The 18852-nt window shown below is 43.0% G+C and overlaps 1 protein-coding gene across 2 annotated transcripts in view; it reads right to left on the reverse strand.

Annotated features, from left to right (window-relative positions):
* Positions 1–17780, reverse strand: part of MAPRE2 (microtubule associated protein RP/EB family member 2) — a 123450-nt gene extending 105670 nt beyond the window's left edge. The window contains exons 1-2 of one of the 2 annotated variants that reach the window (XM_069957643.1): positions 17668–17780; positions 4445–4504 (exon numbers count right to left, since the gene is read on the reverse strand). The gene's annotated coding sequence lies outside the window, so the exon portion shown is untranslated. Of the gene's footprint in view, positions 1–4444; positions 4505–17664 lie in introns of both variants that reach the window. The other variant, XM_069957642.1, reaches the window with a different exon arrangement.
* Positions 17781–18852: the final 1072 nt, after the last annotated feature.

Genomic DNA, 18852 nt, shown 5'->3' on the forward strand with positions numbered 1-18852 from the left:
CTGCTATGTACCCACTACCTTATAAATACACAGTGGAGCAGAAAAGGATCAAAGGGGGTCCAGCCCTCCTTCACGTTCACTGATCTATAACAGCAGACTAGTCTTTTCTCTGGAAGGCCCTATTCACACCATATGTTAGGCACCAGATAAGTGCTGCTTTAATAAAGTTATATCTGAATTTGTGGTTTCGACCTTAACATAAAGACGTCGACCAGGATCCTAACTTAAGCCAGTTTCCTTGAAGAATACTCTGCACATACACATGTGTTTTAAAACACCCAAGAGTATATTTAAATAAAAACCCCATCTTTTGTCAAACCCAGAATTTTACCATGTCAGGTTTTTTGGGGTCAGGCAAAAGACTGGCACACTCTGTGGTTGTACTTTGAGCAGGTGGTCAACAATTAAGTTATAGATGGAAGGGTGAGGCTATATAAAGTTTGCCTTATGAATGAAATCCTCACCCTGTTATGGTCTGGTTCAAAACATGAGCACTGTAAAACTTTCTACCCCTTAAGCTGACATTTGTCCCTATAGCACTGATGTTACTTTTCTTGTGCCCATTTCTAAAACACTGGGAAAAGAAGACCCTTTTTCTGATCTCATAGGACCCCTTTAAAAAGAGTTTCTGAAATCCTACATAAGTAAGTACAAAGAAACCATGCACAACTGGCAAATGGAGCTGTAAATCATCTGCATATGGGAACTGAAGACTACACTGGATATTAAATTGTGCAATATGTGTAGGCAACAGCAGGCAAGAATTATTCTACATTAATCAATGATTTAAACCATAAAGAACCAAAAAAGTGAAATGCATCCAATGACAGAGTGTGGAATTCATTACTCCATGTATTGACTATGCATTGGAGAAGGTTATATTAAATCTACTAGCTGAAGGACATATAACAGGCCAACTGCCTCAAAAAGCAGCACATTTATGAAGAATGTGTCACTGAGCAGAAAGACAGCAGTACTGGTCCCCAGTAGCGGATTATAATAGGTCAGTTTTGGGCGGTAGCCTGGGGCCCCGACCTATTGGGGGACCCATAGCTACCCGAACAGACTTATACTTTCAGTGGTGTATAGTCTCCTGGCTGCAACAGAGACTGAGGCTGCATAAACCCAGCGAGATTAGGGGAGCGAGGGAAGTTAAAGCGTAACTGTCATGTTTTTTTTTTTTTATTGCAGAAATCAGTAGTATAAGCGATTTTAAGAAACTCTGTAATAGGTTTCATCAGCCAAAAAAGCCTCCTTCTGTACTCAAGAAGCAATCTCCCAGCCTCCCCCCCCCCCCCCCGACTTCTTATCTGTGCATTATCAGGCAAACACGTCTTCATTACAGAGAAGCCAGTGAAGACGGGTTCTGCTCTCTCCATTGTAAGCCTATGAAGGGGGGAGGGGCTGAGGGAGATGAGGGAGCAGGAAGAGGTGACATGAAGGTCAGCTGTTTGCAGACTCTCTGAGCAGCTAAAACGCTAAATTCAGTTGTCAGAAAGGTCAGTGCTTATCTATGAACTGAGAGAAGATTGCAGGGTGTTGTGCTTTGCAGAAATCCTCCGTGCTCAGTCACTCCTAACAGCCCCTCCCCTCTCCATAGCCACATAATGGAGACAGAAATCCTGCTTCATCTGATGTGAGGGGGGAGGCTGGGAGATTGCTTTTTCAGTACAGAAGGAAACTTTTTTAGTACATAAAACCTATTACAGAGTTTCTTAAAATCGCTTGTACTGTTGATATTTAATGTTTTCAGAAAAATGACCCTGAAATGACAGTTACGCTTTAAGGCTGTGTGTTGGTTTCTTTATTTTGCACATCCCTGGGTACCTTATATAAAATAACTTTTTTACATTAGCACATAAACCTGTATATTGTCGTAATTTAGACATTAAAATTCTAGTACAAACTGTTGAGGTACAGTAAAAGCATTTACATTGTAACCAGCATGTAAAAAAAACCCTGAAAATGTATCTTGCACACTGAGCTGTTCTATGTAAATGTCTCCATAGTTATAAGATTGTATCATATAATCAGCCTGCAGCACACACAGCTTATAGTCTGTGGAATAAAAGGGTTATGTCATTTGCCGCTTTGGAGATTGGCTGCTGTCCAATTACTGTTTCAATGTAGTAGTTTTGCTGTCAGGCGTACTTGATCTATGTGGATCTCTGCTTTATAGATTCTGCATATATATATATATATATATATATATATATATATATATATATATATATATATATTTGTATGAGGTCTTGAGACACTGTCATATAGGACTGGCTGTGCCATAGGGAATAAAACTTAGTGCTTGGGACACATTTTGTTATTTCAAAATTTAAAAAATGAATTGTTAGGGTATAATGCTGTTACCAAGTCTGTGAGAATGCCCTATACAGCAAACAGCTGTTTTTCTTCCCCTCGATTTAAGGGGGCAGGCCCAAAGCTGAGCTGTGTGGCCAGAAAGGGTACGGGGGACGGGATACGTGTGAGCGTGTATTACTGGCAATCACAGAACATAATCTTTTCCTCACTGCTATGCCATTACTTAGAGCTGATGAAATTGCACCAACCTGACCAGGCTGGAACTGTGCTTGGGAGTGATTTAAAGTACAATACTATAATTGGCACATGAGGAGAGAGGTGAATACTGATGCAATGACATTACAAGGTGCTATCTAAGCAAAAATTAAAGAAACAGAAAGAAAGGGGTTACTTGGAAGCACTGAACTGCTGATGACTACAAGTTAAAGGGACGGGGGTAGATTGCATTAAGGAGGCATCACTGTGTACATGCAGTATTAAGAACATAAGGGAAAGCTGCTCAGACTGTTATATGTAGTCAGAGAGGAGACAGAAGCCTTAATTTACCTTTCATCCACCAATTGTATCCTTTAGAGAAGGCAGACAGACTCACAGATTGCAGGTACATTGTATAGACATTCTCCTGTGAATAGCAGTAGTTAAGTCCCACCCTTTCTTTTTTTTTTTTTTTAAATTCTCAATTTTATTCTTTTTCCAATTTACATAACAAAAATATACAGCAACATGTTGCACTCACAGGTGCACTGACACATAATCATATCAACAGGATATAGCCATGAGTACAGCAGAAGTCAGAAATAAAACTCAAAGTAAGCAAATACCAAGGCGATCCGCAGCTCCCGGTGGGTGGGTAGGCATAACGTAAACCAACTAGGGAGTGAGCTAACGCTCAAACAGCAATCGAAGAAGAAGAAAAGAAAAAAGAAAAAAGGGGGGGGGGGGAGAAGTCCCACCCTTTCTTTCTGTGTTCTGTCTTGGTATCTCTAATGCTAGAGACTGGCTGAACCTAACAACAAGAAGCTAACAGCAGGCTGCAAAGAAGGGAGACACCTACTGACCAAGACTTTCAAGATTTTTGGTAAATGAAATAATTAGTAAGTGATTAAGTGAATGGGGTCTATTTACACAGAAAGATTATCTGACAGATTATCTGCTAAAGATTTGAAGCCAAAGCCAGGAATGGATTTGAAAAGAGGAGAAATCTCAGACTTTCCTTTATGACCTGATCTGTTTATAGTCGGTTACTGGTTTTGGCTTTAAATCTTTGGCAGATAATCTATCACATAATCTTTCTGTGTAAATGGACCCTCATCAAATAGGAGGGAAATTGTTTGAAATGACAATGTCTATTCAAATGTGGATAAACGATCAATTATAATAAAATTAGGCTAGGCTCGTCTTTGATGGACTTCACTAAAACCCAGTGACCCCATCACAAATCAATGGAGTCTGTTGGACACGCATGGTAAATTGCTACCATGGGTCAGGCATGGCATCACAGTTTTCATTATTCACACATACCAAATCCCAAATTTGAATGTTCCTTTATGGAGCATTCATTCAGCGCTTGTGCAAAGTGGGATATACCATCACATGCCCAAAAGGTTTGATTTCAAAGTAACACAAACTTGACTATAATTGCATATGTTTAAAATGAACAACTAAAATACTTTTGCAGGATTATTTAAGAGCCATGCACTCTTTTCTGTTGGGAAATAATTTGGTTAATGTGTACAAATTCTATTTCTGTACTTACGTATCAGGATACAGAGGTAAGAAAAGTCCTGGTGCCTCACTTATACTATATATTACTGTATATTTAATTCAATTACATTCCATAAAACATCTGAACATTTCCTATACTAAGCAGCAGATGAGCTAAATAAAGATGGGTTTTTTTCAACTAAATTTCTGTGTAAAACCACATATACATTGAGATATCTTGGGACAAACGCAAACTTGGCTCTGTTACATATTCCCCTACATACATACATTTTTCCAAGAAAAGAGAAAGATGAAAAATACTGGAGTATTTGAACACACTATCTATTACACACGCAGTGTAACCTGTCCATTGCACACTAAATTCGATGGATAACATTATTAGAAAATCTGAGTCCCTTACCTTGTGCATTCAGCTTATTCACCACTTGGCAAAGCAAATGTCTCCAACAAGAGTGTTACCCTGCAATAGAAACAAACCTTAAATTAGCTGGTACACAGGGCTAACAATCTATCAGGGCATGGTATCTATCCAGACACAATGACACTACTGTTAGGTTTCTGACAGTGCCATTACTTGTGGTTTTAGACCACTGCAAGCTGTTCTATAGAGGCCTTTGTTGAAAAACAGCAATGTGACCTGCATTCTCCACGGGGACAGAAGGGCCTGGCATTTGTTTGACCCTTTCCCATCCACTAAGGCTTTCTTATGCGTTGGTTGCTGAGACTAGGATGTCTGTGGTAAGGGGAAGGCCCTGTATCCTGCCCCATGGGCACAGATATCCTCAGAATAGGCCATCAGTTTAGTTAGATTGGTAGAGGGGTCCAATCAGCCGTTTGAAGGTGCAGTGACACTTGTGCAAGCATTGCTGCATCTTCACTGTTTGCATTAGTGTGAGCCTGGTTAATGCCATACTCTTCATTGTGGATTTGGAAGGTATCGCATTTGACAGCATCCAAGTGAATGGGAGAACTTTAGAGAATGTAGTTACAGAGGGAGATTTACTAAGCAAAATCAGCCAAATTTCAGTCTCTAAATCTACAAAACATTGTTTTGCATACGTACGTCTGATTTATTATGTTTTAGACGCTTTTTGAGCCTCAATGGGCAATTTGAAAAGTGTCCAGGAAGGGAGAGCATTGTCAAGCAATATCATAAAATGTCCCTGATTTATCAATGGTGTGCAAAATACCTGTGTGCAGCAAGCCAGCCAAGGAAAGAGTCTAACAAATCTAGCAAAATGCAACAAATACAGCTGATAATTCCTGTATCCATAAAGCACCAACATATTCCGCATCACTGTACAGTGCTTGTCATCACTCAAGTCGGTCTCTGTCCCCATTGGGGCTCACAATCTAAATTCACCTATTACATTAGGGAGTATGGGTTTAAACCCACACAGACACAGGGAGAAGATACTTCTGCCTGTCCAGTCTAGTTTTATGCAGTCCAAATTTAAGACAGTAATAATATCCCTCTATGTATTCTGTGCAATCAGAAGTAAAAACTACTAAAAAAAAATAAAGTACAGACCACTAACAAATGAAACATGTAAACAGTATACAATGCTTTATATATACTCAAGGACTGATACTTTAAATAGACATCTCATGCAATTCCCCGCACCCACCTTCTGTGTATGACAGTCCCCGAGTGCCAAGCAGAGACAGCCCTGTCGTAGACAAACACCAGAGAGGAGCGAGCTGGGAATTCTGTCCGTGTTACGAGGCAGGCTAGGCACACAATGAGGAAGCCGCATGGTAATCTTCCCAATCACTAGACCACTGATCTTCAGAAATAAAAAAAACTAGTATATACGAGGGAGAGAACAGAACGAGAGCCCCTGATCCCCCTATGCCGCATTACAGGGCTGCACTATTGACCCGGCAATGACAGATAATTTACTCCCCACTGACAAGCTCGTCGCCTCCAGCACATTCACTGCCCTACTTCTTTCAATGTCACCTTATATATGGTGGTGGTCTTTGCTGTTAATCTTGAACTTTTGCCCCAGAGGATGCTACACTGGTGTGGTATTAAACAAGGGATTACAGTCACGGTGTAGTTACAATTATTTGCTGGCTGAGTACAGAATTTCAACCTGGCAAATATCCTACAAAGTCTCCTACCGGACAGTATATACTGTAGGGCTAGAAGCATCAGTCATCATGGATGAATATTTGATTACACAGAATTTTTAAATAGCTTGTGCAGGAGAATAAGGTGCGATAAGGAAGCACTAGTGGTATCAGTATGTATGTCATGTGGCCAGTCATCATCTGCAGCTGGCATGTGCAGACCAGCCATTGTTGCTGCAAGTAAACAGAGGCAAGTGGAGGACTACCATGGAGCTAAAGGTGCTGGAGTGACCGATGTCTTAACACCAAAGTATGGGATAGGCTATGTTCACCCCTGGTTTAACATAGCATGGTTTGCATAGCAACAGACGCTGTTAAACTGCGGGCCGCCGGGCTGCATTCAGGACGTTCCTGCAGCTGATACCTCTCTATCGGCTGCAGGAACACAAAAATTTTTACAAATAACGATGTGTACACACAGTGGGCAGGATTGCATTGACAATACATTTATTTAATAAGGATACAATCAGATATACCTTTAATATGTGAAGGACTACAGCAGTAACCAAAAGGTTAAAGGGAGTGTGTGCTCAGTAAACACTATCCAGCCTGACCAAACTGAGGTTTGTAAGCCTGTATAGCGGTTACACATACTGACCACATATACTTAAAATAGTTAGGACTTCTGTATATGCTGTTGCAACAGGACACCATCCAGTAGTGCAGTAACTACTCCAGACTTTATGACCTTTAACGTAACACCCCCCCCCCCCAAAAAAAAAAAAAAAAAAAACATCCCTCAGGTAAACCGATGGAAGATGGCTGAAGCTAACTGCTCCCCAACGTACACAAGAGGCAGCTATTGAATATCATGTGGGGGCTGTGTTTTTGTCAGCACAAGGTGATCTGGATATGCACCCGCATCTATCCCCTCCACATCTCAGAAGGCTTTCCTTGCAAGGGTGGGTTCACACTACGGAATCTGCGCAGAGAAGTTTCCGGCGGATTCCGTGGCTCGTACCCATTCACGGCCAAGTGCATAGCTGCCGTTTCCATAGGCACCATTCTATGACCGGGCAGATTCCGCGTTTCGCCAAAAGAAGAGACATGTCTCTTCTTTCGGCGGAACGCGGAATCGGCCCAGCCATAGAATGGCGTCTATGGAAACGGCAGAAAAGCGCACAGCCGTGAACGGGTACGAGCCACGGAATCCGCCAAAACTTCTCAGCGCGGATTCCGTAGTGTGAACCTACCCTAAGTGATGGGGGCAGAAGGCTTCGGCAGCACAGCAAGCACTAAACTGCAATCCTTTATAAGCTTTACAGGCAGTGAGAGGTAAGAGGGAACCCTTGATTTACCTTGCAGGAACAGTGTGGTTCCTCTCGAGGAAGTACACAAGCTCAGTGTGCAGGTACTGTACACAGCCCAGGTTTTATAAGGCTCTCTCCCATTCTCTCCAGTACATAGCAAAAGCCACTGACTCCACTGACTTTTTTTTGTTTTATTGATCTCCCTGTTACTAGAGACAGTCTGACAACATGATATTTAGCATGTACATCAATAGTGTGCAGTGTTAGACCTGCCTATTAGATTACATGCAAAATATGGACTTCCACTGTCAGCTTGAAATGAGCTTGTTCACTGCGTAAGCCAGGTCCTTACATTAAAAAAAAAATAAATTTAAATTAAAACCCTGCAGATTTATTCCAGAAATTTCTCTGCTTTATTCATCTGAAAGTGGTTTGTAGAAATCCATGCACTAACATATCAGCCATGTGTGAATATACTTTTTATAACATTATACACCTAGAAAATATGTTGTCCATGAAGGGAGCAGTGAACTTGTCACCTGCGACATTCCAATTTCCTGCCAGTCACTGTATGCTCTGAATTATTTACACCAAAATTTATAAGATTGTTAATAATTAAAGATAATGCAGCCAAAACATAGACTTCGGTCACCGCCTTAGTAAGGCCCAAGAAAGAGTTTGAACATTGCTAATTAAATAGTAAACTAAACTGCAAGGATGGCATTTTAAAAGACCTGTCAGCTCTCTGGACATATCTGTGTAGTCAAATCTTGCGTTCCACATTGAACAACAATACTGGGGCCTCTTTTCTTACAATGCTGTATTGGGTCATTTCTCTGTTATTCCCCCTAAACATTGGCCTAAGTTGACTAATGGATGTTGCCATTCCCCTTGTCAAAAGGGCGTGTCCTTGCAGTCTACTACTATTAGCACTGATTGGACAGTGTGAGTGTATGCAGAGACAATCCCTCCCAATTGGTAACACCTAGTTGTTAATTTACTTATACATTTCTATTACGAATAATGTACTGACACAACATACTCCAGAACTTCAACTTCTTGCAGAATAAATTACTAAAACAAGTGTCAGGGGAGCTGAGGGGTCCTATTTACTGTGAGAAGATAGAGAGAAAAGATATTTATTGTCTATTAAAAAAATGCAAACTCACCGAACAAACAATATCTATTATTTGCATGGCATAAATGAGCAGCCATATGTATAAGTGGGGACATAAATATCAACACAGTTTCTGTGACAAGCCGACACTTGACGAAAATCAGACCTAGATATGTCCTGTAAATCTCAGTAGTTCAGCCTCAGGCTTTAGACCTATAACCTATAAATTCCAATGATCGTCACAGTGGAGAGATATTTCATATTTCTAAAGAACCCCGCAGGGCCCTTTTATACAGTAGGTTCTCTATGGTATGGTACCTCTCATGGCGAGATATTGTTTTTAAAAATAAATGCATAGGCATATCTCCAAGCCCCTGGTGGGGTGTGGAGATCCACCAAATCACATCAATGAATGTATATAGAAGCAGAAAAGGCCGTCTCTCAAATAGTGCTCTTCAAATAGGGCTGGGGGATATGGGCAAAAAATAAAATTTAAATTTTTAAATTCTTTTTCTTGATTCTCAATTTCTATCTCTTTTTTTTTTATAATTATGATGTAGTAGAAGAGGCTTGGTGGATGAGGGGGTGTAGTATTAGTAGAAGCATAGAAGATGAAGGGTGTAGCAGTAGTGGGAGTAGTATTAGCCATAGTAGTGGGAGTACTAGTATCAGGAGTGGGAGGAGTAGTAGCATTATGGGGGCACTCTTCTTAATGTTATGGAGTCTCTTCAGCAGAAGAGCTCCTCTCTGTGTTATAGGGGCACTCTTCAGTATAGAGGCACTGCTCTTTATGTTATGGGGACACTCTTCAGTATGAAGGCAACTATAGTATAGAGGAACTTTTCAGTATGGGGCTCCTCTCTATGTTATGGTGTCTCTTTTCGGTATGGGGGGTACTATAGTGGATTGGTCTATGCTGTGTCCCCCACAGGACCTTGACACATGGTGCTGCAACCTCAGCTCTGCCCCTGACACCTGTCATGCTCTCCTCACACATACCACACCACAGCAGCACTGCTCCCGCCCGATCCCTTCCCCTAACTTTCACCATCTTGCTTCCGGCTCTGTGGACCGCCTCTCCGGCCTGTCGTGGTTCAGGGTCCGGACACGGTGCCTCCTCCTCCTCCTGGTTCCCAGAGCAGGAAGCGCTCTGACCTGCAGGAGGAGCAGCTTGCCGCTCCAAGCCCCGTTCAAGCTAGAGGGCCCCAGTAACCTCATGCCCAGGCTCTGCAAGCCCTTACACCCTGCAGGTCAGAGCGCAAATGTACGATTTTCAAAGAAATTCAAATCCATTCTAGAATTCTAGGCGAATTAATCGAATTAATTAGATTAATCGCTTAGCCCTAATTTCAAATATATACAGAATATGGTCCTTGTAATAGAAAGTTTATCATACAAGCCTAAGGTTTTCCAACCCTGCTCTACATCTAAAGGAAAGAAGGTTTTACCATGATTACAGATAGGTATGCTTTACTCTAAGAGCAATGAGACCATGGTATGCCTTTTTTTGAAAAACAATATAAGTCAAGGACACTATGGGGGAGATTTATCAAAGGGTGTAAAATTTAGACTGGTGCAAACTGCTCACAGCAACCAATCACAGCTCAGCTTTAGGCAGTGCTGAAAGGAAAGAGGAACTGTGATTGGTTGCTGTGGGCAGTTTTCACCAGTCTTAATTTTACACCCTTTGATAAATCTCCCCCTATATATCTGGGAGTTGATTTAGGGATTAATTCTAATTGTCATATTTGGAGTCTGGAAGGAATTGTTCCCCTAGTAAGAGGTAATTGGCATCTGCCTGATAAGGCTTTTTGCCTTCTTCTGGATCAACACCATAGGGTTGAACTAGGACTCTTGTCTTTTCTTTAATAGAGATGAGTGCAACTTGAGTATGCTCGAGTCCGATCATTCATCATTTGAATACCAGTGGCTGAAGAAATTGGATGAAGCTCTTTTATGACATTGTATGACACCGGCTGTTCGGCGTTCCATGTACTGCAGTACCGGCCGGATGATCTTTAGAGCCACTGAGTTCTGATGCGCCCGCAGCAGAACTCTCCACTGCACACAATGGAGCGTGCAGCTGGAGCCGCTCGCTTCATTGTGTGCACTGACAGGTGAATAGCACCCGCAGAAAACTGACATGTCAATTTTTGTAGTGCCGCTAGAGATCCCGGCCAGAGCGTATACTATGTGTATATGCTCCAGCCGGGATTCCATAGACGGCAACGTATATTTTCATATTAACAACGGCCGTTGTTGCAATCGGCAACAACGACCGTACTTTTACGAAACATAGCCATAGGATGTATGGTTAGATTACAACCACATCTAGTTATATCCCATACAACAAGGGAATCATAAAGATCAGTAAGTGCAATTAATTTATTAAGTTCATTAAAACATATTGGCTATATCCCAAAAACAGTCAATTTCTCATTTGTATATGATAAACTGTTTTTTCTATTAAAAGAACTATAGATGATTGTTGACATGTTGGTCCATGTAGTCTTCCCTTATATTAACCATGATCTATATATTCGAGACAGCTTGAGAACCAGTCTTTTCTGGTTTGATACACATTCACAACTATTGCAGTGAACCAGAGAGACAGTGCATACAGTGGAAAAATCAATGCAAGCAAATTACATGTCAGCAAATTCAGCGGCTCAATCAGCAAACCATACCTTGTAGTTACAGGAAAGTACATAAAGGACACTAGGTATTTTCTGGTGCACACATACACGGATGTGCAATTTTGCTCTTTTGTTGAGGAAACTATTTTGTGTTACCACGACTACAGAAAGTCCAGCCATAATTGGTCAATTGAATCAGCTTCACTGGTAATCAATTGCCATAATGTCAGTGCGTTTTAATCAATAAAAATTCTACTTGCTGAGAAGAAAATCCAAAACTGACAGCTGTCACTTTTTCAAAATTAGCCATCAAAATAAATGGGAAAATCCCAATATGTCCAAGAAAATGAGAAAGAATGACTAATCTTGGGCTATTGCGTTGATTTATGATTTAGCAATAAATGACGGCCTATGTTCACACTACGTAAGTTCCATGGAAATCACGGCCGTTGTTTTAACAGCCGTGATTTCCATGTAACTTAGGTAGTACTGCAGGCTGAAGGGATCCCGGGAGGAATGTATACACATGATATACATTCCAGCCGGGATCCATAGCGGCAGCGTAGAAAACTGAAATGTCAGTTTTCTGCGTCTGCTATTCAGTGAATTGTGTGCAGTGGGGAGTTCTGAAATGGGCGCGCACGGATGCGTCCACAACAGAACTCTGCGGCATCAAAGATCATCCGGCTGGTACTGCAGTACCGGCTGGAATAATCTATTCTGAGACCGGCCATTTTGTAAGCCGCCCGGGTCACAGAACGTCCGGTCTTATACTGTGTATGAACATAGCCTAGGAGTAGAGATATTTTATACTGCCTGAAGTACTAGTTATCAGGCTGGTCCCTGGTGGCTTCTCCCTACCCTGCCTTGATTGATAAATCTACTTTTATACTCAAACTGGGAGATATTCATCAAGGCTGTTGCGCCAAGGACCACCCCGATGACTCATGGTTTAATTCCCCTTTAAGAAGGCATGTATACCACAGAAAGATTTCTTAGATTCCAGATTAAGTAATTTATCTTGAAGATGAACATTTCTCTATGTGTCAGATTCAAAGCCATTTCTCTTTGGGAAAAACATGATAAGAAACATAAAATCCCATCACTTTAAACTGCTTTTCATTTCTAAGCTTAACCATTTGATGAGTTGCTATGATACAAGGATCTTTAAAGTTCACTCCACTGTCCATGGTACTGACAAGACCTCAAGAACTTAATCTGCCACACATCTAAAAAATTAATTATAAGTAGGAAGTTGATTTAGATTATAAATATAATTCTTAAGTTGTTGAAGGGTTATTCTAAGGAGCATTTCTTTATTAAAAAAAAAAGTATGCCCAAGAGGATGTAAAAGAAAAAAAAACTATACTCGCCATTCCTGCTCCCCCACCACCTAGCTCTGCACAGTACTTCCTGGTATTTATGCCAGCACTAGGAATTGCCAACTCCGCCAATTGACTGTTGTGGCCAATGATTGGCTAAGTGGGTAACTGCTTGTGTTGACACAGAGACCAAGAAGTGCTGCACAACAGGACTGTAGTTCCTGTGATAAGTGAGGTGGTGGGGAGCAGGGAAGGTGAGTATAGGTTTTGGTCTTTTACTTATATATATATACTAATATATAGTGTTATTTAATGGGAAAAAATGGAGATTGTAGGTCAGGTAATTGTGTCTCTGGTAAGGCCGATAGGAGCACTGGAGGTGCTATTGCCCCCAGAGAACTGATGCGGCCCACCCCCGGCCAGCTCACTACATTGATAATCATTAGAAGGGGCGAGTCGGCCAAGGACGGATCTTGGGGTGGGGCAGTGCTCCTAATGGCCTAACCTGAGGCATGATTACATTGACAACTGCAAGGGAATGCCACCAAGGAAGAAAATAAGAGGCATATCTTCATCTCCAGCGTCCTGTGCGCAATAGCGAGTTATCAGCAGGTGAGACTAATCTAACCTGCTGATAGTTCCACTTTAATGTCTGATCTCACAATTGCTCTTTTGGTTGCAAAAATTCCCACAGACACTCTAAGATCTTGTAGAAAGGATTCCTAGAAGTGAGGGAGCTATTATACCTGTAATATAGATGTTGTACCTGCATATATAATTGGGTTTGCCCTGAAGCAAAGTGGTAAAATCAGAGGTGTACCACATACATATATGAGCTGCCTTTAGTAAAGAACCTTATATTGCTTTACTGTCCTCCCCATGGATCTAATCACTTCCCGGCTTCTCTTCTAAACTATGACACAGCCCCACATGCCTATGGATTTCAAACGAAGGCAGGTTTTGGTCTGAGCTCTTGTCCCAGAAACAAGCTGAAGACAGGAGCAGCGGAGGACCAGACAAGACGGGAACTGCTGCAAGACCTGTGGGGGACTGACTTTTTTTTTTTTATAAAGCCCCATCACCTATACCCATTGTATGTTCTTCAGCATGGAAAACACGACAAGACATTCACCACTTTTTAACATAGCAGCATACGGTTTGTAAAAAGGAACAGCAGCTTACGTAGTTGGAGAGAGAAAAGTGAAGTATTAGAATGACAGAAGCATACAGGAAAGTCATTAGGAATTTTCCCTTCTACAGGAAGCTAAACCCTATGAAAGGTTTTTTACTTATCTGTTTGACAAAGTAAACAATAATGGACAGCACTCCCTACAACATAACAGTCACTGCAGAAAAACTGCGCATATCAAGTGAGGACATGGCTTAAAGGGCCAATCCTGGCAGGTTTAGGAAGATCCCCCATCTCTGCATATGGGCCAGTGGAAAAGATGTCAGTTAGATCCAGCTTGTTGCACCTGGCATTTCCATTAAATGGGTTATCCAGTTTCCATTTCTTTCAGAGACAACACGACTCTTGTCTCCAGTTCAGGTGCGGTTTGCAATTAAGCTCCATTCACTTCAATGGAACTGAGCAGCAAAACTCTGCCCAAGCTGGAGACAAGAGAGGGACTGTCTCTGGAAGAAAGTGGCCATGTTTTTGTAGCACTGGATAACCCCTTTAAGGAAGAACTGGATCCCTGTACATATGTGGGACTCCTCGGCACCATTATGTCGAGAGCGATGTGGCCCGGGGATCTGGTCCGTCTAATGGGGAGCTGCCCATGCAAACATGTCCACTTACTGTATGCTCCTGGTTTTACTGGATGAACATGCACAGATAGCTTTCTCTCTATTAAAATGATGGACCTGACATAAACAGCATACAACAGCGAGTATTCTGGCTGTCACAGCCCCATTGATGTGAAACTAATGACATGTCTAACTGACCTGTAAATAAAGTCTACAGCGGGAAAACCTCATTTCATTTTCAGATTTTCTTAGATAACACAGTGAAGTGAATGTCCATAGAAAACCCGAGACTGTATGATGAAACATCTGACAGCAGATTTCACCGCTATTGCAGTTTTTGCAGATGAGATCCTAGAGATCCCTGTACACTCTCGTTACAGGGACGTGGGCAGGAAACACGTCTGAGGGTATACTTGTCCTGCTTGCTAGCTATATTTGCTTTAACAAAGTGTAAAAAGTTAGTTTGCTAATGTTAAAGCTTAATTGTAAAGTCCTGCGGAATCTGTTGGCACTATATAAATAAAAATTATTATTATATATTATTATTATTATTAACCCTTTAGGTTACAAAAGCCCCAAAGTAAGACTAGGGCATCATGGCAGCTTTGGTCAAACTACGTGAAGATGGCAATGTTGTACTGTGACATTGTATCTAATGATTGTCAATGTGATTACAATGCAACTGTAATAAGACCATAACAGCACGGTCACACAAAATCCGACTGTGATTAAAGGAGAAGTCTAGAAAGGGGGATTTTTTTTCAAAAGTGCTGGGAGGGATGAAAAAAACAACAACATGTACTTACCTCCCCGACTCCAGTGCTGGTGCCCGCATACCGCTGCTCTGGTCCCCGGCCGCTTCCTGGTTTGAGAGGGGACCTGGGATGTGATGTGATGTGACAGGCCTTCTCAGCCAGTCAGAAACAGAGGTGAGACCCTGATAAAGGTGTTGACTGGCTAAACGGGCCTAGAATGTTACGTCCCAGGTCCCCTCTCAAATGAGGGAGCAGCCAGGGCAGTATGTGGGCACCAGCACTGGAGCCAGGGAGGTAAGTGCATGTTATTTTTTTTCCATCTTTCACCTCCCTGGCACTTTGACATGGACTTTCCCTTTAATTTCTGTGATACGGCTATATTTTTACAGCCACATCGCAACTATAAAAAAGTCACAACAGCAAATCACAAAAATATATTGGTTGCATGACCTAAAAGGTACCTGTCCTGATGATTCTGTGCAGATCGTCTTGCAGTTAGGCCTACGCCAGAAGATCTTGCTGCCCTGGATACATCCCACACCAGCGGAGTTCTGTTCATGAGCCCAGAGTGTCTACCAGCTATATCCTCTTTTAACTCCTGCTTTCTAAAACTCAACATGGACAAAACAGAATTCATCATCTTTCTCCATCTCTTTCCAGACCCCCACCCTGATCTACCCATCACAGTCAATGGCTGCATTCTCTCCCTTGTCCAACAAGTCCCTGCCTTGAGGTCACCTTTGATTCTGCTCTGTCATCCTAACCGCACATCCAGGCTCTTATACCCTCCACTCACCACGTAGGCTGTACACCCTCGCCAGCAGGATCCTCTCTCGCTATGTACCAGTCTGTCACTTTATTCTTGTTGCCTGTACTTTTTTTTTATTTGACGATCTGTATGTGAACCCTTCTTCATAGGGCAATTTAAAAATCGATAATAAATAGGGCCTGTGCACGGAACTTGGTCGACAAAGAGGGATCCAAAGCAATGTGAACGTACAGCGTCTGCCCATTGATCTGCACAAAAAATCATGGTGACCAGTACCCTTTAAATGTGGTTTGCTGTCAAACATTTGTCGCCATCTAGCCTTAGGGCCCTATTCCACGGGACAATTATCGTTTGCATAATAGTTAGCGATAAACGATTTCAAACGACCGCTATTGCGAAGGGCCTGAAATTGTTCAACTATTTACAGGGAACAATAATCGTTACTTATGATCGTTCTTGCGATCGTCTTGTCGTCGCTATTGCGTTCGTTGCCACTGTGAACGACCAAACGTCAATGCGAACGATTTGCGAACGATCAAAGATTTCTCGTTTGTCGTTTAATCGTTAGCTGCTATTCAACCGAACGATTATCGTTTAGATCCGAACGATGTAACGATAATTCGAACGATAATCGTCCCATGGAATAGGGTCCTTAGCCTCATAGTTCAGACAAGTGTTCCCCAACCTGCGGCTCTATTGCTGTTGCCAAACTACAACTCACATCATGCCCGGACAGCCAAAGGGAATTGTAGTTTTGCAACAGCCAGAGAGCGGCAGGTTGAGGAATACTGGTAAGACCCCGCATCCTATCTACTGTAATGATTCAGCTAAACAACCCCCTATACCTAGAAGCAATGTTATGTAATAACCGTCTTCTTCCTCCATCATCATTTATGTAACTACTCTACCAATTTCTCTTTTGTGCAAGTCATTCCCTAGAGAGGAACTTCAGCTAAAAGCTATCCTGATACACTGTGTGTATACCTTTAAGTGTGGACAGTTTTTCTGCCTCTCACTGTAATGTCACAGAAGTGTAGCCCACCCCCTCCAGACGAGGCCTCCCCCCACCGTCAATCAATCCCTAAATGTGGCTGATCATTGATTCCGTGCATACATTAGCGCATCAGGAGAGCAGGCAGCTGGGGGATGGATCTCTGGGGGCCACGGGGAGAGGAGGCTCTGCGAAGCGTTACAATAACTCCAATTATTAATACACAAAAGAGGACGGGGGCTTTAAGGGAGAATAGGGCCGACCAGAGAAAGCGAGGAGGTTAACCAGCTGCCATCCATCCTACAATGGGGACTGAGGTGGTCACTGCTGCTGTACTGCACCAAGGGGAGTCCTAAACCAAATCCCATCTGGAGGAAAACTGGGAATTGCTGCACTTTACTAACTCCAGTCCGGATGACACCAATAAGTTCTATACAGAGGGAGCATTACAGGTGTGGGCACACTCTCTTACTAGTTGCTTCCTATCCAGCAGTAGGGTTGGCACACTCTCTTACTAGTTGCTTCCTATCCAGCAGCAGGGTTGGCACTTCATAGGGAGCTGACAGCAGGTCTGCACTTACTGACACTTCCTGGTCCCATGTCAGGAAGGAAACGCAGCGCTGATTGTGCCCCCATGTGTACAGAGGCCAGCAGTCACTTCTTACACTCTGACTGAGAGAGTCCAGGAGGTGTCCCAGCCATCTGTACACAATGCGGCTATGGGTGAGGAGCCTCCTCACTGTGTGGGTGTGGTGTGACGCACTGGTGTGTAATATTACAGTCCGGGCACACATGTGTACAATGCACGGCTGGCAGACACGAGTGCACCGGCACATGAGTGCAGCACACACAGCTGTACACAGCAGCACTACAGCCGCGCATGCACCTGACTCACCTGCTGCTGCTGCTGCTGCCGCCGTCGCGCCCTCACCCGGTCTCCAACTCAGTGACAGCTGCCGCTGCTGCCTCTGCCGGCTCCTCCGCTTTGTTGTTTCTCCTCCCTCTCTGTCAAAGCTTCAGCGACACGCCCAGCCCACCCTGCCCTTCTGCTGGGTCACATGGTCACCAGGGACCCGCCCACTCACCTCACACTGCCGGGAGTCTGGGGAAGCCGTCTGTTGGGGGCGGGGCCAGGAGGGAGTGTGACGTGTCCGCTGTGTTTCCCCGCTGGAGGGTGAGGAGGTGCGGGCGGTGACCCGGGTGTCACCTGTATACGGGCGTCACTGCTGCATACGGCATCTCCGCTGTAGCCATGACAATATACAGGCGTGCACTTTTATCACTGCAGATGTGAGGGCAGGAATACATGACAGACGACACCGACCTGACTCTTAAAGGGGAACTCCAGTGATAAAAAATGCATTCAAATAAACAGGTGTCAGAAAGTTATACAGATTTGTAATTTACTTCTATTTAAAAACAAAACTCAAGTCCAGTACTTAACAGCTGCAGTATGTTCTGCAGGAAGTGGTGTATTTTTCCAGTCTGACACAGTGCTCTCTGCTGCCACCTCTGTCTGTGTGAGGAACTGTCTAAGAGCAGCACAAAACCTTTCCTGCTCTGGAAAGAAAAGGGCAGGATCTGTCCCAGTAACATGGCCTCCCGCCTCCCCGAGGCTTGTAAAGGCTGGCGTTACACAGAGAGATTTATCTGACAGATTTTTGAAGGCAGAAATGGATTTAAAAAGAGGCGAAATCCCAGTCTTTCCTTTATTACCTGTTCTCTGTTTATAGGCTATTCCTGGCTTTGGCTTCAAAAATCTTTCAGTTAACTCACACCTCCCAACATTTGCTGAGTGCAAAGAGGGGCAAATTGGGGCTGTCCCGGGGCAGTGGGACATTACCCCAGAATCGGGACTATCTCGCCAGATCCGGGACAGTTGGGAGGCATGGTTAACTCTCTGTAAAGGCACCCTAAGGGCCCTATTCCACCGGACGATTATCCTTCAGATTATCGCTAAATTGTTCGAATCTAAACGATAATTGTTCATTTGAATAGCAGTTAACGATTAACGACCGAACGAGAAATCGTTGATCGTTTAATAAGACCTGGACCTATTTTTATTGTTGCTTGTCCGCAAGTC

Source organism: Dendropsophus ebraccatus, chromosome 2 (genome assembly GCF_027789765.1).
Source record: "Dendropsophus ebraccatus isolate aDenEbr1 chromosome 2, aDenEbr1.pat, whole genome shotgun sequence".
NCBI classification, from domain to species: Eukaryota; Metazoa; Chordata; class Amphibia; order Anura; family Hylidae; genus Dendropsophus; species Dendropsophus ebraccatus.